The sequence below is a fragment of the Hippichthys cyanospilos genome, chromosome 2, assembly GCF_059441005.1.
Source record: "Hippichthys cyanospilos isolate Australia breed blue-spotted pipefish chromosome 2, RoL_Hcya_1.0, whole genome shotgun sequence".
NCBI classification, from domain to species: domain Eukaryota; kingdom Metazoa; phylum Chordata; class Actinopteri; order Syngnathiformes; family Syngnathidae; genus Hippichthys; species Hippichthys cyanospilos.
In genome coordinates this window covers 31,946,397-31,973,869 of record NC_142370.1, presented here as the reverse complement: position 1 = coordinate 31,973,869, position 27,473 = coordinate 31,946,397, and the positions used below count along the sequence as shown (strand labels likewise).

Genomic DNA, 27,473 nt, shown 5'->3' with positions numbered 1-27,473 from the left:
AATAAAGTAGGCAATAAAACAAACAAAGAGCAGTGATAATGAACGACTTTAAAATGAATAGACCGTTTTTGTTCATGTTTTATCAAGAAGGACTGCTGAGATGTTTCAGATGCTACTCAAAAAAATATTAGCATCAGAGTCACTGTTGTGCGGAAAACACATCTTTTCACAAAAAGCTAATTTTCTCCTTTAGTCCAAAATAGCTTTTCAAACAGTGACGACTGAAGAACAAAATGAGGTAAAATCTTACTTTCTTTTTCTAGTTTAAAAATGGAATCCAATCTTTCATATGATACCACCGATGTCTATATAGACATATAATACAATATTTTGTGGGCTATGAAAAATGCATCAAAAGGCTCGATTGCCTTTTCAAATGCTTAGCGCTGAAATATTTAAATGTGTCAATCCTGCATAGGTCATTGATTTTTACTCTTTATTTAGCGATGCTGCAAATTGGCCACGCCTGCACGACACTATCAGCGGAGGAAAGACGTTCCGGGCAGAATCGGACTTACGGACAATTCTTCTAATGTCTCCAAATGTTCGTATATTGAGGAGCATCTGTAATTTTGAGTAGCGCATTCTATCCAATCCTTCACAGCAAAAGGTACGCAGCGAAAGAAGACACCAGGAAGCTGAAATTTCACCCAGATGGTGACAACTTTCAAAGTTCAACATGGTACGACCACTTAGTTATCACGATACCAAAAGGCGAAAATACCACGTGGAAGAAAAAGACCACAAAATAATCCAAATCCAGCGTCTGTAATTTTGAGTAGCGCATTCTATCCAATCCTTCACAGCAAAAGGTACGCAGCGAAAGAAGACACCAGGGAGCTGAAATTTCACCCCCACGGTGACAACTTTCAAAGTTCGACACGGTATGACCACTTAGTTATCACACTACTAAAAGGCGAAAATACCACGTGGAAGAAAAAGACCCCAAAATAATCCAAATCCAGCATCTGTAATTTTGAGTAGCGCATTCTATCCAATCCTTCACAGCAAAAGGTACGCAGCGAAAGAAGACACCAGGGAGCTGAAATTTCACCCCCATGGTGACAACTTTCAAAGTTCGACACGGTACGACCACTTTGTTATCACGCTACCAAAAGGCGAAAATACCACGTGGAAGAAAAAGACCCCAAAATAATCCAAATCCAGCACAGGTGTTATAGTAAAAACATGCACCGGATGTGAGACATCCTGACTCCGAGTGACGCTAGCAGTGAGGAAAAGGGGCATCACAGGGAGCCGCGATGAAGGTACGCGTCATCCCGGCACCTGAGTTTAGGCCCGACGCAAAATCTTTTGTGACAACGTGATGAAGGAAACACAATGGCATGATGAAAGAATGACTTGCTAGCAAAGAGAGCCCTTTTCCTCTACAGATTAACTGCATGCTTTAACAAGATTGTGTGGGCATGTGGGAGGATGGGGACGTCAGCTGATCCACGGGCTGCCCTACATAGATAGAGTGAGAGGAGGAGAGCATGGAAACCGAAACCCTGCGACTCCAGAGCACATGGATTAAAAAACAACAAAAAAAAAAAATAGAAGTTAAAAAAAGAAGAAAAAAAATCAACCATCACAAGCTCTCTTCTGGCTCTCCACATGAAGAGGAGTGATGGTGCCTTCAAGTGCTTCCCAAGTGTTCTTCCATGCACATTTCTGATTACATACATGAATAAAGCCCTCCAGAAAGCTTGGTGTTTCCAAATGATACAGGAATAAATATTAAACATACATTTAAGACGTTGCAGTGCGCATGTCAGATGATTAAAGGAATTGAAAATGATGGTAATTTAATGTAAAGCACATGCTGGCACTTTTGTGTCACAGTTGAGAGGTTCGCGGTTCTTTGAATTATTTTTTACAAACTGACAACCCAACAACCCTCATTGAACACTCAGTACTGCTAAGAGATTAAAAATAAGTGATTAATTAAGATCTGTAATTATTGATCTAATTAATCTCTTTTTAATCTCACCTAACCTTTTTTAAATAAAAAAAACTCGACCAGAATTTAATATTAATTTTTATTTCGAAACACTGTGTTATTGTGGCAGGTTCATTTATGTGGTGGGTTTTAGACTAGTGGTGCCGTTTTTTAACATTTAATCAGAAGTCAACTTTACAATCAAACATTGTACAAATTGTCCTTTGCAGACTTGCGCAAACGCGAGGCGTTTGCAAGTTTAGTTTGGCAAAAGGTTATGCGAAAGCTCGCCGTGGCTGCGGTTGCAGCTGAGTGCTTCACATTTATGCGGTAGGCTAAACCCGAGCAAGCTCCTTGTATATCACGACTTTTATCAAATGTGCCATTTGTTTTTAAATGAATTTTATCATCCATCAAACCGACAACTCTCACCTGCTCTTCCATATTCACGTCAAACTTCTGCTCCTGAAGAGGAGCCTATCAGGGTCTGCCAAACACAATGACAGCCAATCAGTGTCCACTTGTGATTGACCTTTGTTTTCAAACCCCAAAGCACTTGAAGCTCTATAAAGAAAAACAGATTTAATCAGCATAACTGAAAGCAAAATAACCTAGACATGCAAAATTATATTAACACAAAAAAAAAAAACAACGCTATAAATGTGATTGTAATTACTGGATATTGTTGATGTCATCAATAAAAGCACTTTCAAAGCAGCGGGATAACAAGATGACATTCCATTCCTGTAGCTCCGCTCTCTATGGCCAAATTCAAACCTCAAAAGATGACAACGCTCACACCCGCAAAGTATTTATCTATTTTTTTTAATCAGAGTTCCGCCGCAAATTGGGAGTAGAAATAATTGATCTACTTTGTTGTGCCATCTATTCTTAAGTGGCGGTGATTGCGTTGTCCAAGGATTGGAATGCCATCTCACAGCAGCATTACTGAGCTTTTACTGCTGTTAATTCTTCACAATATTATTACTCCTGACCAGTTGGCAAAGGAATGTAGCAGGGTGTTAAAAAAATAGAGAAAGAATCAGGTTTTCAATAAATTGTTTCAAAAACGTGCATTACTAAAATGCACCACACACAAAGTTGCCTAGCTTTCTTTCCCATGTCATCTCCCAAGCGTAGTACAGTGTTTTTGGGTGCAAACTTTTTTTTTTCTTTTTTAAATCACACAACATACAGTGCATCCGAGCGTGGCGAGCGGGAGCTAACTCTCCCTGCAGCCCTAAGCACTACCCCCCAGCAATACAAGTTTTCTAAAAGGGCCAAGCTCAGTCTGTGTTGTCTGTCATTATCTCATGCATCCACTCACACCTTTCCCCCTCCCCCCAATTTATATCTCCTCACAGCTCTCTCACACAGCCACAGCACACGACCTGTAAGACTCGTGAAGAGTTGTTGCCAAAATTCCCTCGTGCGATGCCGTGACTTCACACGTTGATATAGAATGCCAATAAGCAAGATCGAGTATTAACAGGCTGTTAGACTGTTTCCGACGCCACTTTATTACTGAACGTGGGAGTAATATCAAGTAGGCGATGCTTTAAAGTGATGGCCTTTAAAAAAAAGAACACAAAGCACAGAAGTGAAGAGCAAACTGGTGAGGAAACAGTATATCAGTTTCTTTTTTCTCCATAATGCCATACCGCTTACAAGAATTGTGTTACTAGCTAGCAAGAAAAAAAAACAGGAATTGCTTCGCTTGACGTTTGTAGCGCAACTCCAGCCTGAACGCATGTCTGTACACAATTCTAAATTGGGTCCTGACATGAACATTTTTGGAAACCACCTTCATTCCCTCATGGCAGTTGTTGCGTGAGAACTGACAGATTTTCAGTTAATGGGGATATACAATGAAACGGAACACAACACCAGCAGTCAGTCAATCCCAGGCCAGAGAATTTATTGTTGAAATATTAATTGGTTGCCTCCTTTGCCATCCCCTAGTTTTCTCTGAGCTGGGAGAGCTGCCACGTCATTCATTTCCAATTTACAACAGGGCCTGTGGTCATGAAAGACAGGCCATGTCAGGACACCGGTCCCGAACAGGAAACGCAGTCAGCCGTCTGACTCCACAACTTCATAAGGGCAGTGGAGAGATCGCTCAGAACAAACGCATATGTGAAATTAGATCAAGTATTGTTTGAACCATATGCTTGCTGATGGTCTCGCAGTGTATGTGCTCATGTCCCAGTTCTGTCCTTTTCAAATAGGGTTGGCAGTTCTGAATGGCTTTTTACAAGCGCAAAGAAAGAAATGACAAAAAACACTTAACACGTGGCAGATTTACCATTTCAAATTATGGCAGTTTCCAGTTCTTGCCGAAGAAAACAGATTGTCACCAGTGAAGGGACTTTTGGCTCTTTCAATGGAACCATTCATTCATGAACAGGTCACTAAAGAGGCGCTCAAAAAAACAGCGCTTTTGTGTTTTTTTTAATTCATTAAAAGTCAATGCTTTATTAGTAAGGTGGCCCTGAGGTGCAAATCACACAAACAAAAAACTAAGCAAACCAAAAACAAAAACATAAAGAATCACACAAGAAAAAAGAAACACACAATTAAAAATGCACGTAAGAAAATAAGAAGCACACAAGAAAAAAGTAGCAAGCAATAAAAAAGAGCAAATAAAAAAGAAAAAAGCATGAATGAAAAAGAAGCAAACAAGAAAAAAATGTATTCAAGAAAAAGAAGCAAACAAGAAAAAATGTACAGGCAAGAAAAAAAATGCGCGCAAAAAAGAAGCAAACAAGAAAAAAATGCAAACAAGAAAAAATAGGCAAACAAGAAAAAGGACGCACACAAGAATATGAAGCAAACAATAAAAGCTAACAAGAAAATGGACACACACAATAAAATAGATGCAAATGAAAAAAGACACGCACAAGAAAATAGATGCAACCAAGAAAAAAGATGCACACAGGAAAAAAGAAGCAAACAAGAAAAGTGGTAGACGCAAGAAAAAAAGCACAAAAGAAAAAGGACGCAAACAATAAAAAGGAGCAAGCTAATTTTCCCTACCGGAAGTGGAAGGTGTGGGTGTGGGAGAGGGATGTGGACTCACTCCTGATTGGCCGGCAAAATACAACCATGCCGCAAATTCTAAACTCTTAGAGTTTGGCGTACTAAATAATTACAACGCATATGTTCATGAGTACCAGGTCGGTTTTTCGATGGATGTTAAATCTATGTGTTATATTGCATTTCCTGTGAATTTTGAACCAAGCTCTTCAGCGGTGTTTGAGATTGAGAGAAAATTGAGAAATTTCTCCATTGACTTGTGTGTAAAACTTCAAGACAGTAGGTGAGACCAAAGACCTCTTAATGATTCATTTTTTGTCCTCGCGTCAACTCTTCCACGCAAACACCAACTTGCTTCAAATCAGTGCGAATGCACTTGTCGTTATTCTGTATGAGTGGGGGGGGGGGGGGGAGCGGTGAGAGAGAGGGTACAATAATGGCTTGGGGTGGAAGAACAGCTTTGCACATCTTAACGTACAAAGTTTGCGGCATGTCGCGAGCACAGCTCATTGGCTCGGCCATTAGCAGGAACAGGCTCCTCACTTTCCATCTGTGTTTCGTCCATTGATTATATCGGCTCGCTCGGGCGCGCTTGTGTCATTACAGGAGGGGTTCACCCTGCAAGCCATTACAGATATATTAGGAATGTTCAATAGAATAGAATGGAATGTCTTTTGTCATTTTACACAGGTATACAATGTTAAACCCTCATTTATAAAAAAAAAACAAAAAAAAAACTACTATCGTGTTTTTTATACCAAAGTGGTACCTGCTTTTGAGGGCGGGATAACTGACATTTTTAATGAATTATTTTTTTCTTTAAACCACGCAATGTTCGCATCGTTTTTATGAAATACAAGGCAAAATACACAACTTGAAAAAAGTGAGTCAAGCTCACCGGCTTCAATCCCCTTCCTGCATTTGGAATTCCATACTGACGTGAATTCTAAATTGAGGAGCATATGCTGTGAAGCATGTGCACAAACTACTGTTGTGCAATAGCCACAACAACAGCGGGATGCACGCGAGGCCTTGTGTATCCGTGAAAATTTTATGGTAGAGCTGCAGAAAGATGAGAAATGATGAAGTATTACAAGCAGGCAAAAGATAGCCTTTGTCTTTTAGACTCGATTAAACAATCTACGTGCACACATGTCGGTGACACACAAGAAGTTAAAATTGAAGGATTTGTTCTATCTTATACTATCTGTACTGTATATTTGACGACTTCCACATTCAGCAGAATCTTCATATGATTAACAGTCCTCATCACTTCCCCGAGCAGCCGAAAACATTCCATTATTGTGTAAAAAGTAAATAGCAATAAATAGCAATAAAAAAACAAACAAACAGAGACCTAATAATGTTGTGCAGAATATCATGTAGTGCCAAATAAAAAAAACACTAGGGAGCTGAAATTTCACCCAGATGGTAACAACATATCAAAGTTCAACATGGTACGACCCCATTTTTATCACACTACCATAAGTGTGCAATTGCTTGGCTACAATATTGCAAGAATGATGGGGGGTTAGGGTTGCGGGGGGGGGGGGGGGGGGGGGGGGGTGGACCGGGACCCGGGTGACCCAAGTGACCCAAAAAATGGTCAAAAAGTTTTGTCCAATTCTTTGATCTTTACATCAAAGGCATTTCACGCCAAAAAGGAAAGCATTGAAAGAAGGCACAAGGGAGCTGAAATTTCACCCGGATTGTGACCACATGTCAAATTTAAACATGGCACGGATACTTAATGATGACACTACAATTAGAATCTCATCCCTAGGCTAAAATAAAGTGAGAAAGACGCGGAAGAAAATGACCCAAATTGGTCAAAATACCACAAAATGGTTAAAAGAGAACGTTTCAAGTGTAGACGCTAACACAGCAACAGAATCGAACAAAAAGGGCATCCAGACTGAAACTGACTGGCTATGTTTTCTTGTAACATTTCCTGGGAGAATATTTGGCCCATAATGTGTTGAATGAGCATCCTTGCGGCAACATCTGTTCCACAAAAATTCACAGCCAGATTGGCATATTAAAGAGCAGTTAGGGGTATAATCATCTTGTAAAGGGAAACTTATTAGCTTGTACCTGAGTGTCTGACTGTGAAACCAACTTGGAATTGAAGTCATCTTTATTATTTACACTTAGTTATCCCAATGGTGTTTTTTGTTTTTCTTTTTTTCCTTTTAGTTCGTAGATTTGCTGATCCTACGGAACGGTGAATGAATTTGTTTAATGGATGCTATTAAAAGCTACTGTGGATTCGTCAAAAGATGAACTATTATAATATTATTATAATACTATTATTATTATTATTATTATTATTATAACTATTAGAATACTATTCAAGGCTTGAAAAATGTTTCTGCTCATTCAGAGCTTGCATTTTGTTTGTTTTGCAGGTTTATTCCAGTGGCAGGTTTTGCTAAACAATAATATAACATGAATGACAATTGTTCCTATTAACTATTATTATCAATATTATTGTTATATTATTATTATTACAACGGGTATTAATGTTCTCAATGGCCTTTCATGCCGTAAGAGTTTGAAATGTCTGACTGCATTTGAATGCGTCATACGTCTCATCCTAATGTCTCGAATTTTATTCCAATAATTCCCTCGTAATCCTCAAGGTAAATAATGACAACCAGCAAGCATACTACATACCTAAATGCCAAATAAATACATAAATGAAAATTATTTACCTCGATATTCCCAGCCTGTTATGTTAGAAAATAATTTAACCAAAAAAATAGAATTGACTAGCAACATTTCTGACTTTAAATGAGAGTTTCATCCCCGCTAAGAAACCGATAACAAGCAGAAAAATGTTCTTTCTTTTTTTTTTCCCCATTTGTGAAAAGTTCAGGAGGAGACAATTGTGGAATCAATTGTGCTGAATACTGCCAAGGACATGGTATCCATTTATACGCCGCAAAATCGCTGATTTATTGACAAGGGGAGGCAACTCGAAGCCCTACCACACTTGTACAATGCTACACGAGAAACGAAAATGAGAGAGCTCAAGATTCTGCAGGTATGCCACATTTTATGCAACAATCTTATTAGTGCAGAGAATGATTATTTTTATATGTTGGCTTTATTGGTATGAGAGCCCCTATGCAGAATGTAAGCAGGCCATTTTTGAAAAGAATCACTTTACAGAACTTTAAATGGCGTTTATTACTTTTATCGTATGCAACTTTTGTTGTTTGTATAAACATGTTATTTCATAAAGGACAGACATCTGGAAGCACCAGGGTCAAAATTACATTATTGATTCAATCATTGATGATATATGCCTTGTTTAAAACCTGAAAAATAGCATATATGCAACTATATTCTTTCATCTAAAACATCATGTAAAATTCGCGATGTTTAACGGGCATGAACGTTGCTTAAAATAATGTTAAATATTCTTTTAAAAAGGTTACAAAAAGTTGACCTCCATGTCAGGACGGTGATGGTTTTTGTATTAGGGTCTTGTCGGTTTAAGTTTGGCGAACCGGTGATTCCACATCCACTGATCTCAAACTGGTGATATCCTGTTTGTTTCTGTTATTTTTTGGGGGTGGAGGGCTCTATCTCTGTGGTCGCTATTGTAACGCTGCCTTGCAAGTTTGCAAGAAATTTCCATGTACAAAACAATGACACAAACAGGATTCGAGCTTATTTCAGATTTTCAATCAGCATATTTTTAAAATCGACTAACCCGACATGGTCAACTTTTTAAAAAATTTTTCCCCCGGTCCTCGTCAGTCACATTTTCTCAAGCTGTTAAATCTTTTCTCCTAGTATTCCAGGCAGGTTATTTGTGGAGGTTGCTCTTGACTTATAGAAAAAAAAAAAGGGAGAGAGAAATGTAGACTATTCAGCAGAATTGATCTGTCATCCGGAGCGGAGCATGGAACAACAAGAAGGGGCATCATTAGTACAGTTTGGGTTAATATTCCTGCTGGGACTTATGCTGTGCTGAAGATGAACACAACATTGGTGAGAACAGGCCATTATGCTCTCAGGTTAAGCCCAAAAACATCACTGCATTCTCCTATTACCGTTTTATACGGTTCTAGATTCCTGCGCATCGACAGCTATATTCAGATTGCCATTCTGCTATTGACTGCTTGCCTGACCATGAGCAAGGTGATGATGATGGTGGTGATGTGTCACTTGGCATCAATCTCTTATTTTGGTTTCAATAATTACATTATGTGGGACATGGGCAGCCAGAAGGGCTTCCCCCCCTGTTTGGAACACTTCAGAGAGTGAATGGAGCTGATCTATTTCAGGAAGTGGGTTAGTAGGAAGTCAAACAGGCTCCATCCAGGGAATAAACGTTTCACAAATAAAGATATTTGTTTTTCAACCATATCATCTGCGGTGTCACCAAGGCTATTAACAAGTTCTCATCAATTTAGTCAGAAAAAAAGCACACTTTGAAATCTATGCACATTGCATTTTTCCTAACTTTGTAAATGCTTTTAAAGGCCGAATAATTAAAGTTATTGATGTATTTATTTTTCCTTTAACCACTCACAGTGTTCAGTGGCATTAGTTCTATCCATACATACGTATGTTAAATTTATCAGCACCCACAAAATAGCCATTATCTGGTCTTTACTGCCACCTACTGTCTTGAGGTGAAACACAAGTCAACAAATAATTTTCTGTTTGCTGACATAGTTTGACCCCCGCTCAATAGAATGTTGCAAAAATCGCAGGAAAATCAATGTCAGAAATCCTGATAAAATGCATCTCAAAAATTGTGATCACAGTGGTTTTTAATGATCCACAATTTGGAGAATTATTATTTTTGTACACCAAATCTCACAAGTCCAGTTGCAATCACATAGAAATGTCAGAATTAATGCATTTTGAAATTTTACGTTTTAATCGTCTGCTGGGAATTCCAGCTCTAGTGTTTTTGTTCCCATTGAATCTTTTATGATTAAAAAAAAAATTGAAAGAAATTTCCATAATTTTAGCATTACAATTTAGGCCTGACCAATGTGGATTTTATTTATTCATTTTTTAAAGACAGATTGATGCATTCTAATAGGTATGAATTATCTGCAGATTTTTACTAGTCAGTCACGTTTTTTCTTTTTTTTTCTTTTGCTCCATACTGCCACCATTTCCTCACTCTACTGGAGCTGTGGACAGGCATCAAAGCTAATAAGAAACAAATTGAACTAATGTATCGGAGGGCCCTCGTGATCTCGGCTCGTATTCTTTGTGCAGGACACCGCATGAATATTACCGTGGTGCCTGTACGCTGTAAACGTGTTATTCACATTGAAATTGACAGACACACTTTGATGCAGGTACATGGGGAAAAACAATGCTTTGAAGGCAGGTAGACTCGCTGCATATTTGCCGGTAGCAATATGCAAAAATGCAGAAAAAGAGTGCCGGTTGTGACTTCACCTTCCATCTCTCATCGTTTCAGATACAGTTGACCGCCGCCATACAATTCCGTAGTTGGGATCGTAAGGCGAAATCGTCGTATGGCGGGCAATAGAAAGCGATGGTAATTAGCTAATGCGCGCAAAACCCCAGGTAAAAACATCAACATTGTATATAACTATTCAAAATTGGTAACAAAATAGTATAAGTGTTACTACTTACATATATAGTATACATGCATATAATTCAATAACATCATAAAAAAAAAAATCTAAAAGAAAGATGAAATTTTACCTTTGGAGTGACATGACTTGAGCTCGTTAAAGCCATATTCTCTAGCGAGGGTATCCTAGCAAAGCCTTCTTTGTATTTCTTGATTATCTCCAGCTTTGTTTCTATTCTAATCATCTTTTTACTTCTGTCTTTGACATCACAATCTTGGGACCCATGGCTAACCAATTAAAGTTTGAATGAAGCACTAAAATGCACAATAAATACAATATTGTAAGCACTCAAGTCTTTAGCATGTCGGCATCTTAGTGACACCGCGACGCCGGCCAATAGCAGACCAGCATCTCAGTGATGCGTTGCAGTGTAGCCAGTTTGAAACGACCAGAAAAAAAGAGGAATTAGCGAAAAACACCTGAAGAGGGAGGCAAAACAACATAAACACAGCCAACCCCAAAGGTCATGACAGTTCTTGATGCCGTAAAGCGTGAAAAATGCCACACAGAGAGGCCGAAAAAACGTAGTATTCCACTTTGTAACGTGAAAAAAAAAAAAAAAAAAGACAGGGACGCCTTTACCCGGGGGTCCAAAAAACAACCAGGCCTCGTATGTCACTATCACCTCTGGCCTGTGTGGATGTCATGTATATACGGCTATGAGAAACGGTGTTCCAACAAATTATTGGCATTGGATAACAAGCAAAGGGGCTTAGCCGGCACAAGTGTGCCATTGCACTCCTGTATACTGACTATATACTGTGTGTATAAAGCTTACAAAGTGAATCCTTCCATGACATGATGTGTTGTCATATGTGCCTCACAGCTAAAAGATTGCTTAATCCAGACAGAATCCTTTTCGCTGATCCCTTGTTTTTGAACAAATAATTGTATTCGCCTCTCTAACGCTTCAGGGATTGAAAGGGGAAAGATGGGGAGACACATCAATATAATCGAGGCTATAAAAGGATGGCGCAAACTTACCAACGCCGCCGGCAGTCAGACTTGCAATCAGCACCTCGCACGAGGATCCAGATAGACCAAGTCAAAGGGAGACCAGAAAGGATCAGCGGTACAACGTTTTTGTGCTGTGCCTGTTTTTGCAAACTTGTAAGAGCAATTCAGGAGAAACATAAAATGCAGTGTTAAACTGAGTATTTTTGGGAAGCCCTTAGGAAACGCCGAGTATAAGAAAGTCTTGTTTTGAGGTAAACTTCAGGTGACAGACTTATGAGTGTGTTGCGGAATTGAGGAAACAAAAAGCAGCCAACAATGCAGGCATCGACACCAGAAAAAACAAAACATTTTCTTTGAAAAGAAAGTGACATAAACCCTGGGGAACTTTTATAATAATTAAAATGTTTCACTTGTGATAGATAAGAATGAGGGCGTACAAACAATAAGATGCTGGAGGACAGTGCTGCCCAAATAATACAAAATAATACATGTAGATATTCTCAAGCACAAGCGCTTGGCATATCCGTCTCGCAGTCCTGAGGTTGTGTTAGCTCGTGTGTTACGTTAAAGTCGCAAAAATCATTTTCTAGATAACATTCACATAGGAGCTCATGTTGTCAGACTGAAAAGCCGTTTATATCGACTGTCCCTTCTATAGAATATGTGGAATATTTCCCAAGAGCAATATATGTTTCAAAGACTAATCTCTACTGAGTATTTTGGACATTTAGTATTCTGTGGCTCCCGCGCTTCATGTTGCGTCTACTAATTGAATGCCACACACCTGCTGTCTTCTGAATGGAATGTTATTGCGTTTTCTTGCAAGCCCATAAGTGCCGTCTAATATTTACCGGCGCGATGCAGCGTGTGGATATACATGGCTCAAGCGCAACATTTGCTACCTACTGCTTTGCTAACCCACATAATGAGAAGCTTTTAATATGTAAACATAGAGGGAATGTGCTAACTTGTCAGGGTTTCAATTTCCAATTCTGAATGTCCTGATGAAAAGATCGACATGCTGCCGACAAATAGTCATGTCATGTGATCGCATTATTTGAGTTATTATTGTTATTGTTATTACTTTGAGTATATTGTGATTAAAAAGTTTTAAAATATGTCATTAATTGAGGGTGCGCTTTATAATCCGGTGCGCCTTATATATGGAATTTTTTTTAAAAATATGTCATTAATTGAGGGTGAGCCTTATAATCTGGTGCGCCTTATAGTACGGAAAATACAGTAACTATTGAAAAATGGCTTACTCGTCTAGTACTCTGGTATTTTCGCGAAACATATCGGTAGATTTCACGATATAGCTTAAATGTCAAATCTTTGTTTTTGTAAATGACAAATTAATCAAATTAATTGTATACATTGCCCAGCCCAATACGGTTTCAAATGAATGCACTTTAAGCCAAAGAACACCATTGGTACGTGCAAACTGACGCACGATTGTCCCTGCAAAATTCAAACAGGGTGTCACAGGGCAAGCACCTGAATCCTAATTAGATTTCATAGGAATAATTTTTTTGTTAATCCAAGATTAACAAAAGCACGACCATGTCAGGAAGGAAGTCAGGGGTTGAGGATGAGGTGACTGCCGGCGGCTCATACGGTGCAATCAGGGAGTCAGTCCGGGTAAATGCAATTTACCTGACGGCCTGACATCACCCTCCAGGATTCTGCTGGGGCATGACAAAAGTCGTGTCATCATGTGCCTCAGAATGTGTCTTATTATTTCCCCATGTTGGAATTCAAAAAGGGCAGCAGGGTGAGCAACTACTTAGCTTCTCCCTCCGCTTGCCTGGGATTCCTCCAGGTACGACGTCTACCCGTTATTCTCGATTAAAAACATCTTACAAACGTGTATATCGAGAAAGGGATTCAACAAAAAATGACGTCCTTTTTGTTCTTCAATTCTTGCCCTTTCTAGCTTTAATGAGGGCCGCATTTCAGATTCAATTTAATCATCCGACCACTTGAAAACGAGCTTTCTACCTTACCAATTATCTATAAATGCAAAGTTTTGTTTTATGGGGCAGTAAACGTCGAACATAAAACCGAGAAGCAGCAGGATCTCGATGCTGTCGACATGCGAAAGTTGACTAGCAAAGCTCTCCGGAGACAAATAAAGTCTTCCGGATGACAGAGAACGTGGGCGCGGAGACGCGAGTTAGGTGTTTGATTTGTTTCCCGTGCTCGTCTCCCAGGTCCCAGCTCCAATCTCTTGCCTTGCTCCGGCGCACATGACCGAGCTCTCGCAAAATGATCTAGTGAAACGCTTAAAAGTCGGCCAACTGGTTTTATAAGCACATTAATCATCAGGTGCTAGGGTAGCACACTTGGCCACTTGAGGAGCGGAAGAGCTCAGTCAAGCTTTCTGTGAATTCACACCCAAGCAGAGCGGTAGCACATCCCACCGCCTTGCATGAATTCCCTGCGACGACTCACTCGGAAGCATTGGCGCCAAGCCTGATGTGTGTTTGCCTTACGTTAAGTAGGCAAAATCTGCTCAATTTAGGGACCAAAAGCTCCGCGGGAGACCATCGTTGCTCACTGTATGAGGTGTACCAAGACAGAGTAGTATGAAGAATTTTACACATCGTATTGTTGGACTTACAAGACTCCGAAAAATATACGTTTTAGCCAAACTTAACACTAAGTGGAAAATGTTACTTAAAAGCAGTGCTTCTCAAATAGTGGGGCGGGCCCCCCTGGGGGGAGCGTAGATGATCCCAGGAAAAAGGCTTTGTTTTTGTCATGTGAAATGTAATTGCAATAAAGGAATAATTGTCATCATTTTCTTTTAGTTTCAGGCACTTTGGTGCACTTTTTTTCCATTTTAGACTAAGCTATAACCCGTATAAACGCGATAAAGATAATTAACCGTTGTTGAAAGTGGAGTTTTATTGCGTTTTTCTGTTGTTAATGTTAAAAAAGGATACATGTGTAGGTATACTTATACAATTTTCATCAATAATAATCTTATTTATATTCAGTGCATCGACTGGGGGGGGTGCAAAAAGTTTTCTCTTTTCTAGGGGGGGCCTGGCAAAATATAGTTGAGAAACACTGCTTAAAAGGGAGAATCAGTATGGTAATATTTAGTGCTGAACAAAACTATTTATGCATTTTGATATTCATTCAATGCCAATAATATGCAAATACCGTGGGCCCCCGTGTTACGAGATGAATCCGTAACACGAATTCACCGCATGGCGGGCAATCCAAACCTATTTTAAATACCTAATGCGTTTAGAACATCAAAATTGTACATACATATTACAAATTGGCACCAAAATGGTAGAGTAAGTGCTACGTATATATAATATATATGTATACAATCAGAAAACATCATAAATCAAAAATATAGAAAGGATTTATTTACCTTTGATTGGCGCTTGTTATGCCCATATTCCCTAGTAAGGCTAGCCTAAGCTAGGCTAAAGTATATATTCATCTTCTGTTACAATTGACTGCAACTTTAAAGGATCAAAAGTCATTTTTGAAGGAAGCAAAAAAAACCTATGACCTAGCTTGTTTAGGCTCAGGGACAGGCAAAGAACGCAATCATATGATGCAAATCAAAACGACCCTGACTGCATCAAGACATTGACACATCTTGAGCGTTTACAAAAGTACACCCAAAGGGACCCTGTAACCTATGTGTGGGACACAGCATATAGCAGCTTTGGGTATTGCAAACCCTGAGCTGCCATTTTCTCCTCCAATTTGCTTGCTATGTAACTGCTCATCTCTTTTGTAGGCCTGGAAATAAAGAGACTCCGAAAATCCCAGCCTGCATCATCCATGATTGCTTCTGTTTGCAACTCCCACAATGCAATTTGCCCGCCTCCAAAAAGATTCCACCACAATCAGACAATAGCCATTGCACTCCACATGGAGTCGACTACTGAGGAGCTGGTTTGTCACCTCATTTACACGACTAAATGGAAGAAAGTGAAGGCAACTGCATGGACGGACTCACATTGAGTGAATGTCTGCCACGTTATAAAATAAAGCTTTGTTTGTGGCCATGGGGCTGTTGAGGGAAAGTGACAAAGACAATATCGTGTTATTGTCTCGGGATGTACAAGCTACATTATATGGAACAATATTCATTTATGCTGTATACACTACAAAAAGATATAGGGACATACAGTATTTACGTGCCCAACAGCAGGTCTACGGATGGAGTTATCATTGTTTTGGTATTTTATGTTCCCAGAGCCCTGAGTAGCTTTAACATAGGTCAACTTCTACAAATGCAAGTTAAACAGGGTACCGTGTTTAGACTAATAGGCTCGGCAAGAACATACGGTATTGTAAAGAACATTTCTTGCCTGTCTTCCCCTTTGACAGGTTCATTGTGTAAATCTGGTTGAATCCCATTGAATTAAGAATGTTTTTTTATGCTTCTGAAAGTGTTTAAGAGCTACACTCATCTGGATTCTGATTTTTTTTGGTATCACAGTATCTAAATATAATAAAAGCTATATGCTCAAAGCAACCTTTCATATTCAGAGACATTCTTACTGTCCCATTAAACCTTGACATTTAAAGAATAACACTGCATATGTAGAACACACAGCAATAATAATAAGTCTTAAGTGCTCCTCTTATTGTTGAAATTAAACCAAAAACGAAAAAAAAAAGCCCTATTTGTTTTGTTACCATTACACTACATGTGGATTGTCCAGTCAGCTGCTCAATTGAATTTCGCAGTATTTTAACAGCCAATGAAAAACGTGACAAGTATGTTAGAACAGTGCAGGACATGTACAAGAACAAGACAATGGTGAGGTGCATCAGGGATCCGCTCTGAGCCCCTTCTTGTTCTCTATTGCGATGTACAAGCTGAAAGATGAGGTTAGAGAGGAAACTCTTGTGGCCGAAGATGTTTTCAGATGATATTGCGATCTGTAGTGAGCGTAGGGAAGAGGAGAAGCTTCCCTATGAAGGTTAGGCACTCATAAGAATTCAAATTGCCTACGGACCAAAGATAATATATGCGTATATTTATATGTGGAAGATTTATAAGACCACATTATAGCCACAGCAGAAGAAATAAAGAGCAAGAAGCATCACTGGAGCCGTGGGTTGCAGATCCTTGATTGAACATATTTCTGTACTGTCACAGCGTTCTTTATTCCCTGATTCATTTCTTCTTCAGACTCAAAATGTAACCCAAAATTCCTAATGGCATCTGACCTTTTCATGAAAGTCTAAATTGAAAGGAAATGTTTGTTACTTTGCAAGAAAGCGAGCAGATGGCAGCAGCTCTGTCTACCGAAAGGTGAACTGTGACCAATTAAGTGGGGAAAGTTGTCATGAAGTAAACACAGAGCTTCTGTTGCACTACGCTAAATAACAGCAACAAAAGCACGTCAGCGCCCACACTCTTGACATGTACACACGTTGCGCTATTCGGCTTTGAAGGTGCGCAACTGAGGCTTTGCTCACTTGGTTTTTAACTTAGAGGTTCTGAAGTTCTCGCTCTGTTTACAAGATGAACATAAACAACGAGGGCACTGCACAACTTTTGTCTTGTGATTTTATTGTTAATAATATGCTTTGCTGATTAATACATAGCGTAGGTGGGCAGAAGATATTTATTTTAGGCTGTGATCAAATAGTCACAGAAAGTGGTAAAATGGTAAGTTTAAGGTTAAGATAAGGTGAAGAGAATAAGCGACCCCTTATTGTTGTTATTTGAAATACAAGACTTGACTTTTTTTCTTTTGAGTTGTGAGAAAATTAAATTTGAAATATTAATGCTGTAGGGTTCAATGAACTCATGTGTTTCAAGTCCTATTATTTTGTCCCGAATTTACAAAAGCCGCATCCCGACGTCGCTTTTTATGGAGCCATGAATATATCGTCATACAGTTGTCACATTCATTCAAAAACAGCTTTAAAAATGTCAACATACTAACAAACTGACATTAAAACGGAACACATGGACAATTTCTGGGAAACAACAATAATTTTTCTAGGAGTTACATCATCCTGGTTTCTTGACTTAACCCATCATTTTATTTGTGGGCTAAATTTGACATGATGTGGAGGGAGGAGTGAGGGATGCTGCAATGCTATATTAAAGTTGCTTGTGGAAATCTATTCAGGAGTTTGAACGCAATTATTGAACAGAACAGTGAGTAATTATTGTACAATTTTAATGAGAACGATATTTTGGCCTTTTATACGCAGCAATGTTGACACGAGCAACGGTTGGGTAAGGTTTCATGCTTTCCGCAGTTAGTAAGAAGCAAACTGATCGGTATAGAGGATCCAAATGAAGCAAGGCCGGAGTGCACTCAAAGTCATTTAGTTAAATGGAAACACAAACAAGGTACTCCCAATTTACAAAACCACCGAATTGACGCAAGTCCAAAATAACTAAGTTCAAAGTACCAAAACAAACACAAGAAAAAGGACTTCACAAGCACTAACTTGATGAGATAACCAACTAACAGCAACAAAAAATGACGATGAACCCACAAGGCCTGAAAGAAAACTTCATGATGTGGAGGATGTTTTATGACATGGAATTACTTTCGGTTCACAGCTTCAGTTAATAACTATAATTGTTTCACATCTATTCAAATAATTAGGTGATTCCAAAATTTTTATTGACACTTTCGACAATATAGGGGTGTCAGATGAACAGATTGATTGCTGTCCATTAATTATGGTCATTTGATATGTTTTTATGCCTACTTGTGCTTTAGTTGTTGGGGAATGGAAAACAAAGGTCAACCACAACCCAAATTGGACACTGATTGGCTGTCGTTGTGCTTGGTATAAGCTGATAGGCTCCTGTTGGGGGTGGGAGGGCAAATTCAGGAGCAGAATAAAAGTGTAAAAATGGGAGAGGATGTCGTCAGGACACTATAAATTCACCCTAAAAAAACAACCGCAACAAAAAAGACCTTTGGTAATACCAGCATGATGTGAATTCTTCATAAGAAGCAGTTCAATTTTAGCCTACTGCATCAATGCAAAGCAATCCTAGATAATAATTGCAAAGTTGTAATATAGCAAGAAATAACAAAGCACTTTGCCAAATTAAACGTGAGAACATCCTACATTTGGGTAAATCTGCCAATGGACAAATGTTCATTTCTAATAATTTAGCGACAAACAATCAAAGCAATCCATGCACGTTATTACATGTCAAGATTCTACTTCCTTTTCTTTTTGTCGTTTAAAACAAAAAGCACACTTCGGCCCCTTTAACATGTATGTCTGCTGAGTTGCGGCTGCCTATAATGATCATAGCAAATTGTCTTTTGTGGCGGTGACAAAAATCACTTTGCCCAGTCAGCGGAGGGTAAACGGTAGCACACATTACCATAGGGAGAGATTCTCCTTCTGCTCCTTAACCGAGAACATATTCCTTTTTTTTTTTTGCTCCCCCAGAAAGCAGATGTGATGAAATGGCAAAACACAGTAGAGTCTCCTGCAATAATAGATGGGCTGATAGTTTTAGGGTGGGGGGTGGTTGGGGGAGGGGCATGGAGCATATGGACGGCCTCATGTACTTTTGCCTTGGGCCGTCAAAACATTGTGTTTGCCACTGGCTGCGCTGCATCTTGTATTCAGCAGCTTCAGGCACCTCGCATGGAACATTTTGGGGAGGAGAGCTTTGAGCACCCCGACCGTCAACCGCTTTGATTCTTCGGTTGGTTTGCGGGTCTTTTTCTTTTGCTTCTAATAATACGGCGACAAAAGCGGAAAGTTTTATAAGCGGAGTTGCATTTGAAAGATTGAAATCCCAAAGTGACAAGATGGCACAGTGTGCTTCAATAAATAGCATTGGTGGAGGTCTTTTATTGTGTAACAATTGACATTACCCAAAACAAGACCGAAATTTACCAGCTTAATTTAATGCAGTGCTTCTCAATCATATTTTCCAAAGCCCCCCCTAGGAGAGAGAAAACATTTCACACCCCCCACCACTTGCCACACTGACCACAAATAAGATTGTTACCTCCAAAAATGATATAAGTACAGTGATCCCACCTACTTCGCGGTTAATGGGGGGTGCCAACCAGGCACCATCAAACTACCAGGAGTTCGCCATCCATTGGTTAAAATACTGCGAGAATGATGCAGATGAAAATGACCCGAAAATGATCAAAATACTGCAGCAAGGGTTAAACATGTGATTATAGCTAAAATGGACACACATAATGCAGAAAGCTATCAATCCACTCATCCATTCCCTAAACCGCTCAAAGCTAAAACCAAAAACACCCTAAATAAACACACGCCCGCTATGTGAAAGACAGCACAATCAAATGAATTCAAACTCCCAATTTCGTGATCATTTTCAATGCAATGATATTAGACACCATTAAGTGAGTGAGTCCTTGGAAACACTCAAATACTATAATTAAACTGCTGCACGCCATTACTTGAATTATTTGTATCATTAATACTGCAGTTTATTTTTTTTCTCCGTGAACTGGGTCTGTCCCAACGACACTCCAGAGCCGCCGCCTGGCAAAGCAGATTGGCGATGGAAATGAAAGCTTCGACTGCTGTGTTGGTTAGAATTTTTTGTTTTTGTTTTTAGTCTGATTACATGCTGACGTCTAAAAGCAGCCTCCCCGCAAAAAAGATTCGCGCCCCACGTTTTTGTGAGGGAATCAGAGTACCCGTAGGAAGCCCGTGCAGGCACGGGGAGAACATGAAAACTTCCACATATGGGGGAACTATGAGGTAGACGTGCCGCCCCGCATCAAAAAGCCAAATCAACAAGAAAACAATAACAGAGAAGCTACTTTTTGTTTTTAACAGCTGAAAAATAGTTAGAATTTCAGACTTGGGTTCTTAAATTGATTATTTATGCTCTCATTGTTCCATCACATTTGGACTCTTGTGTGTTTGGATGATTCAAAGCACTGCCAGTGAAGGAGGCAAGACAAAGCTGCAAAAATTAAATAATGAATCAAAAGAATCTGGCCCCGAGCGTATCGGCAAACTCAAGATGGTACGACAACAGAAGGCAGGACTTCATGGACATCATGTGACTAGAGCGTTTTTTTTTTTTTAGCCATGTTGTATGGTTGTATGTATCATGGTTTACCATGTTGTACCACCTTGAGTGCCCTGATAAAAAAAAAAAATAATGTATTTTATTCTAATAATAACAACAACAAACCGGTTAGGAGCGAACATCAAAATCACCATTTATAATGACACCCCTCAGATGTTCATCCCTGAGCTAGCAAATAGCATTTGTTGCTCCGCTGTCTACTTTGTGTCAAGGTTACCTAAGTACAGATTCCTATTTTTATGGTTGCACTGTAAATGTGGTGTTGTGATTCTGCTGTTGCTCACTACAGGGCTGGATCTCTACTCTTCATTCCCAAATCCATTTTGCTTGATCACATAGCTATTATCTGAAGTACTTTTAAATAAATACGCATAGGTGTACTGCATATAAATAGTAATTGCAGCATAAAGCAGCATTGTACCATAAATAACAGGTAAATCAGACCTTCTTTATTTTCTTCTCATTAATAATTTTAGACACTTTGATGCACTTTTTTTTTCAGTTTTAGACTAGTCTGTATCCTGTATAAACACTGTTGAAAAGTAGTTGAAAGTTGATTTATATTGCTTTTTTCTTTTGTTCATGTTAAATAGGACACAAATTTATACCGTGTTTATCCGTGTAAAAGTCGACTTTTTTTCCACCTCAATTTCAAACCCCCATATGGGGGTGGGTCGCTTTATTCCCGCATAATTCAAAACCGGACCAATTTTCTTCACCTATCTGCGTTTGAACAATATTAATTCAAACGCTAAATATGTAAAATGTCATTAACAAGAAATTATATATATATATATATATATATATATATATATATATATATATATATATATATATATATATATATATATATATATACTGTATTTCATATGTATACAATGACGGGTGGCATAAAATAATACAAGTTGGTATTTTGGTGATTTATGACTGTGGACATTTTGGGCGGGTCCAAGAAAAAAAAAACAACCACAGCTTAGAGTTCAAGAAAAGACTTCTCTAATATCTGTAAACAAGGTCCGTCCAACACTTGAGCATCTTGCTGTGCAGCAAGAGGAACAGATGTGGAGGAATTATGAAATGATTGCGATTGCTCAGAGGAAGAACAAAACAAAATGGTTCAGGGAGAAGTCAGCATTTTTTCCAAATATTGTGCCCTGGAGCAAAAGAACGGAGAAATGGAGCGCCTCACAGGACGATGCAGCGGGTCCATTATTTTTTGTTACGGCTCAAACACATTTAAAAGTTTGTACTGAGTCATTCAGCTTTGAGGAGATGATATTTTCCCCATGCCACTGTCATCTGCCTCCAGCCCAGGATGTACAACGTCTCGGACTTTTACGGAAAGTGTAGTAACCCCAAGGTTGACTCGTAGTATCGGAAACCTTACAATCATTTAAATCCTAAAACAACGATGCTGACGTTTTTCATGCGTTGATTTTCATTGGATTGGAATGACAAACCGCCAAGCAGCAGAAAGTTTGTAAATTCGTAGCGTTACTGTTGCTTCGATATCCGGCTTTGAGCTCCCAGTTTCTTCGCCTCTGTGTTATTAAGTAATTCTTTTCATTATGTTTCTTCTTTTCAGTCACTAAAAGTGTAATGGTCATTTTATTTAGTATCTTATTTGAACACACCATAAAAGCTAAAATAAAAAAAGAAAGAATATCAATAATAACTAACTGTATGTTGTGCGTGTGTTATTACATTATTTTAATTATTAACATTCACACTAAAATTAATCAAATAATTGCATTTTTTTAACAGTACATACTTTTTTTTAGGAGTGCATCTTGAACAGCTTTTTATACGAATAATAATTCAGGATTTTACAAGATGTAGGGGGTGGTCAGATAACTTGTAAACCACCAGAGTGGGTAAGATTGTCGTTTTTAAAGTGAAGGAAACGATTTTCATTGGTAAAATAATATACAGTGGTCCCCCGGTTTAGGAGATTAATCCGTTCCGCAGTAATCGTAATGCGAATTCGCAGTATGGGGGGCAATCCAAACCTACGTTAATTCGCTAAAGCATGTAAAACTCCAGGTAAAAACATAAAAATTGTATATAAATATTAAAAAAAAAAACAGCATCTGAGTGACGCGTTGCAGCACAGGCAGTTTGACGGGACCAGAAAATAAGAGCATTTACCTAAAAACGCCTGAAGAGGGAGGCAAAACAACACAAATACAGTCAACCCCTAGGGTCAAGGCAGTTGTTTTTGTCGTAAAGCGGGAAAATATACCGTAAAGAGAGGACGAAAAAACGTTGCAGATCACGTCGTGAGCTGAAAAAAACTTAAGGGAAGGATGTCATACCCCGGGGGTCCACTGTATCTTATTCACCAGTGTTATGAACAAAAATGATCTTAATAGTTTATTTGTAAACCATAAATCATAAATGCACATTTTTGTACATCTAGAAAAGCCTTGTAACATATGCAACACATTTCTTCGCACATGTAATTTTTGATTTATTCCGCAGCAGGATGGTTAAAAATAGACTACGGGCCACAAATGGCACCTGCGCCTTTGTTTGCACACCCTTACAATAAATGAATTATTTACCTTTAATTGAATGTTTATAGCCTTCACAATGCCATCTACAACAATTTACACCATTAATAAAATAAACATACAGAAAGTACCATTTTTTTAACTAGCTACGCTCAGCCTTACACTGTAGCATTGATATTCAAAGCAACGTTATAGTTCTGTTAGAGCCAAGGTCAGTGGCTTCAAATTCTCTTCTTACCAAGGAATTTCCAGGACAGGTGGCACTCGTCGGAGCCAAACAAGACGTGCAGCTCCATAGTGGGGCGACGCGCACTTCCTGGAGTGCCCGCTTGAGTCAGTCCACCTTTGCAGCAGTAAAAATGAACAAATGAAATATTAGCATTGTACAATTACTCAATATTCAAACCCAAGATGTATGGGAGCTGTCATATCAGCCGCCGTTTGACGTGCCTTTGATTCACCTTTGATGGTGCCATTTTCTCAACACTTGATGATGATGACTGTCTTCAATGTTTTTAATGTTATATTCAACGCCCGGAAATTCTATTCCACCCTTCTCCTGACTGATACCTTTGACAAATGAGATCTCGCTGATGCTGTGAAAACTCTTCGAACGCTCGCTCGCGCTGTAAAACGGGACGACAAAAATGCCAGGAAACGACCAAGGGAAAAGTTCCATTTTGTCTGGGGGTTAATCAGAGGTGTGTGCTGACTCACGCTTAACATGAGTTTGAATGTGCACAGATTGTCACTTTTTTAATCTATACTTTATAAAGTTCTTTTTAAAAATGATATATTGTGTTTTTTAATCCGGCATTTGAATAGGGGTGTTGCTGCTTTATATCCCCTCTGCAGAAAATAGATGTGTACAATATGGTGGTGGTCATTTCTATTCAAGGACAAGGGGTGTTACACAACAGTGTTTTGAGTTTTATTTGTACAAACATTTGATGCTTTTGTAGATATTTTTGTGAGCCCGAACAAAGAAACCTTTTGAAGCGTAGCAGCTCACAAACATTTACATGAAACTTATTCTGTTGTCTTGTTCCGTTTCGCCACTCCAGACCGCCAGAGGCGGCGCTTAAAGCACGGCATAAGCCTTCGCGCAAGCCCGGGACGAGAATGCATACCAACAAAACGTCAATCGTGACACCGGGTGAGCAAATGTTTGGCGCTTTTTGCGGTCTTTTTTTCGTCGCTGGCAGCCCGTTGAAGGTGTCTGTTGGGGCTGTGTTTTTTTTTTTTTTTCTCCGCCCACCCGTGACTGCGATGCTTAATGCTTATGTTGGTGTATCCTCCATTGTTGTTGCACGACAGTGACGTATGTAATAGCGGTTCCATGAGCCTCGGATGAGCGCCATCTTATCACTAAATCCTCTATTCTGCGTTCTGGTTCTGAGGGGCAGATTTCAGCGTGACACCATCTTTTATATGGTCACCCGGGTCACGACTGAGCTTTAGTTGGTACGTGTTCCCATCGCGCGTTTGAGCAAAGGCTTATTCCACACTTTAAGCACCGCTTCTGGAGGTCATCTGGGGCGAAATAGAAACGCTGGTAGATACGTAAATGTCATTTTCATGGCTACTCGTTGCTAGTCAAATACAGTGGGCCCCCGGTTTACGAACCCCCTGTTTTACGTATTTTTCATCTTACGACGTGGATCGCGGCGTTTTTTTGTCCCCCTCTTACGCACAAACCTTTCGTCTTGCGAACCATCCAGTGTCAGTGTGTCCACACTATTTTTTTCGCTTTGCTGCATCAACAAAAACAACTTTTCTCGCATGTAACGGAAATGCCGATATGCTATTGGTCGATTAAGGTCACAGTCGCGCTCTCAGTCACGGAGATGCCGATACGCTATTGGCCGAACGTCCTCATCTAGTTTGATGGCACGAGCTGGTCGGTGTGTTGTGAAGACTTTGCAAACTTTATCTGTTAAACATGGCTTCTAATATTGCAAGTGGCGGTAAAGGAAGAAGTAAGATTATGATGACAATAGAAACGAAGCAGGAGATACTAAAAAAATACAAAGGAGGTGCACGCATAGTTAACCTTGCTAGCGAGTATGGCCGTAACTGCTCGACAATCAGTACAATTCTCAATAACAAGGAAGCTATGAAAGCAAGCAAGTCTTCTAAGGGCCATACTTTCCTTGTCAGGGGACGGACCTCGGTCGACAACAAAATGGAGAGGCTTCTTCTATTATGGATTAAAGAGAAGGAAATCGCCGGTGATATGTTCTCGTTTGAGAAAAGTTCTCGTTTAAGAAAATAAATCAATAAATTCTACGGGTTGGTCTCTGCTCCCCTCTGCCTCCACCCAGCTCAAGTCACGTCGCCCCAAAGGTAAATGTCATTTTTCCTTTGTATATTTATGTGATTTAATTTAACTGTACAGTGGATTATGTTACTAATTTTTAATATGTGTATAAAGTGGTAATGTTTTTACTTAAGGTTTTTGCACGCATTCACTAATTAGCATAGGTTTGGATTGCCCGTCATACGGCCAATTCGAGTTACGAGCCTAGCCGCTGAACGGATTAAGTTCGTAACACGGGGGCCCACTGTATACCATAGACCGGTCGGTAATAGGTGAAAAAGTTGACTATAATATTTGATCAGAGGACGGATATTTGCATGTGGTAATTGTTGTGCTCTTTAAACAAGACAGCTGTTTAATGAAGCGACTCGCTCTGACAAGACGGTGTCTTCGGTCTGATCAATCTTGATCAATTGATGACTGCAACGGACAAATTTATCTCGGGTAATGAAGACGTTCAAGTGCCCCCCAGTAGCGCTCGAAAAAATACTGCTTGTCTGGTAACTTATCTAATTGCCACGGGGCGCCACCTCTGCGTTAGATTTCCCTTATTAGTTTTCCAAGCCCAAACGAGGCTCATTAGCTGGCCCGCTCTAATTAGAGGACATACATCAGAACACTCTTGGGTTTCCCGGCATCGCAAGCTGGAAAAAATGAAACGCCGTTAATCAATCTGGTCTCCCGTTTAATGTCCCGCACGCTTGAAACTAAGCAAACGCTGATGGAGTCGCTCGTGCTGAACGCAGATCCGTTCAACGCGCGCAAAGTATCGCTGCCAGTGAGGCGCGGCAAATGTGCATTAGTGGAAAATCTCTCAGAGGTCTTGTGAAGTCAGGCGTGGTTTGGTTTGTTGCATCAACACTGGGAGAAATGAGATTTTTCTTTATATATCTTTAAAGCCTCGTTAATTGGCCATTGCAATATATTAGCCTCAAACTAAGATGTCTGAGGTACTTAACGGGGTGTTACTTTTTGATGGCGGAAACATCAACCAGGTCTAATCTTGTACAAATGCACTGTCTGCGGCGCAAGCTAACGGAGTGTGCTCATGTAAATACTTATGTAAGAAGAGAATTTAAAAGGATCTAGATAAGGACATTTTTTACTCAGTTAAATACGTGCATAAAAATTACATTTGGCACATTGGTGATTTATTTTATGATTAAAAAGCAGTTCTATGATACTGACATTGCTAACCCGGAAGTAAAACATCATATTGGGGCCGCGCTTCTCACCCTGTGGCCGCCACGCCCCCTTTATGATGTCATTCAATGCCGCCGACATCCTTTCAGCCATCATCTTGAGTATTTATCCTCACGAGGCTCGTGGAGTCAACGAATGAACCAAAAACAGGTGATTTACTGACATTAAAAGGCGAAAACAGATTGCACTCAACGACACACGTTCCTCCTATCAAATCAGTCCCTGTGGGAACCCAATATTCATAGCAACAGTTCCTCCTGCGGGTGACTGGACACACACATCCAGACATTCATTGTCAAACACACATTTTTGCCACTTCAGCATTTTCTACAGTAAAACATTGTAACTAATAAATGAAACATTGCTGTTCACATGGCGGACTTTGCGCAAAAACTTTCTTCCTCAACTCGGGAACTAAAAAAAAAAAAAACTAAAAAAACGTGGATAACGTCCATAAGTACGGGGATGGTAAAGGGGAAGTACAAATTTAATATTCTGTCGTCATGGGCTTGTCTCAAGTCATATTTACTTGCTCGAGCAAAGGGTGCAGAAAAAGCAAGAAATGCTTAGGAATGCATCAATGAAGATAAATAACACCGATGCTTGTACTGCATTTTGAAAAATGGCCGCCCGCATCACTCAACTGCAAGGAGTTTATTACATTGAGTAGTTTAGTAAATTTCTTTTACCGATGTTTGTTTCAACGTTATTTTGGTCTTTCTGAGTGAATGCCAATGTAGCGCATAAGAGAATTGCGCTGCGCTACATTGGCATTTTTATATACTGTATATATATA

At 39.4% G+C, this 27,473-nt stretch overlaps 1 long non-coding RNA gene across 1 annotated transcript; it reads right to left on the bottom strand.

The window, feature by feature from the left end:
• Nucleotides 1-2,379: 2,379 nt before the first annotated feature.
• On the bottom strand, nt 2,380-26,826 carry LOC148428271 (uncharacterized). Its single transcript, XR_015868392.1, has 3 exons — nt 26,710-26,826; nt 23,393-23,497; nt 2,380-2,506 (listed from the first exon to the last, which is right to left on the bottom strand). It is a non-coding gene; the product is annotated as an uncharacterized LOC148428271 (long non-coding RNA).
• Nucleotides 26,827-27,473: the final 647 nt, after the last annotated feature.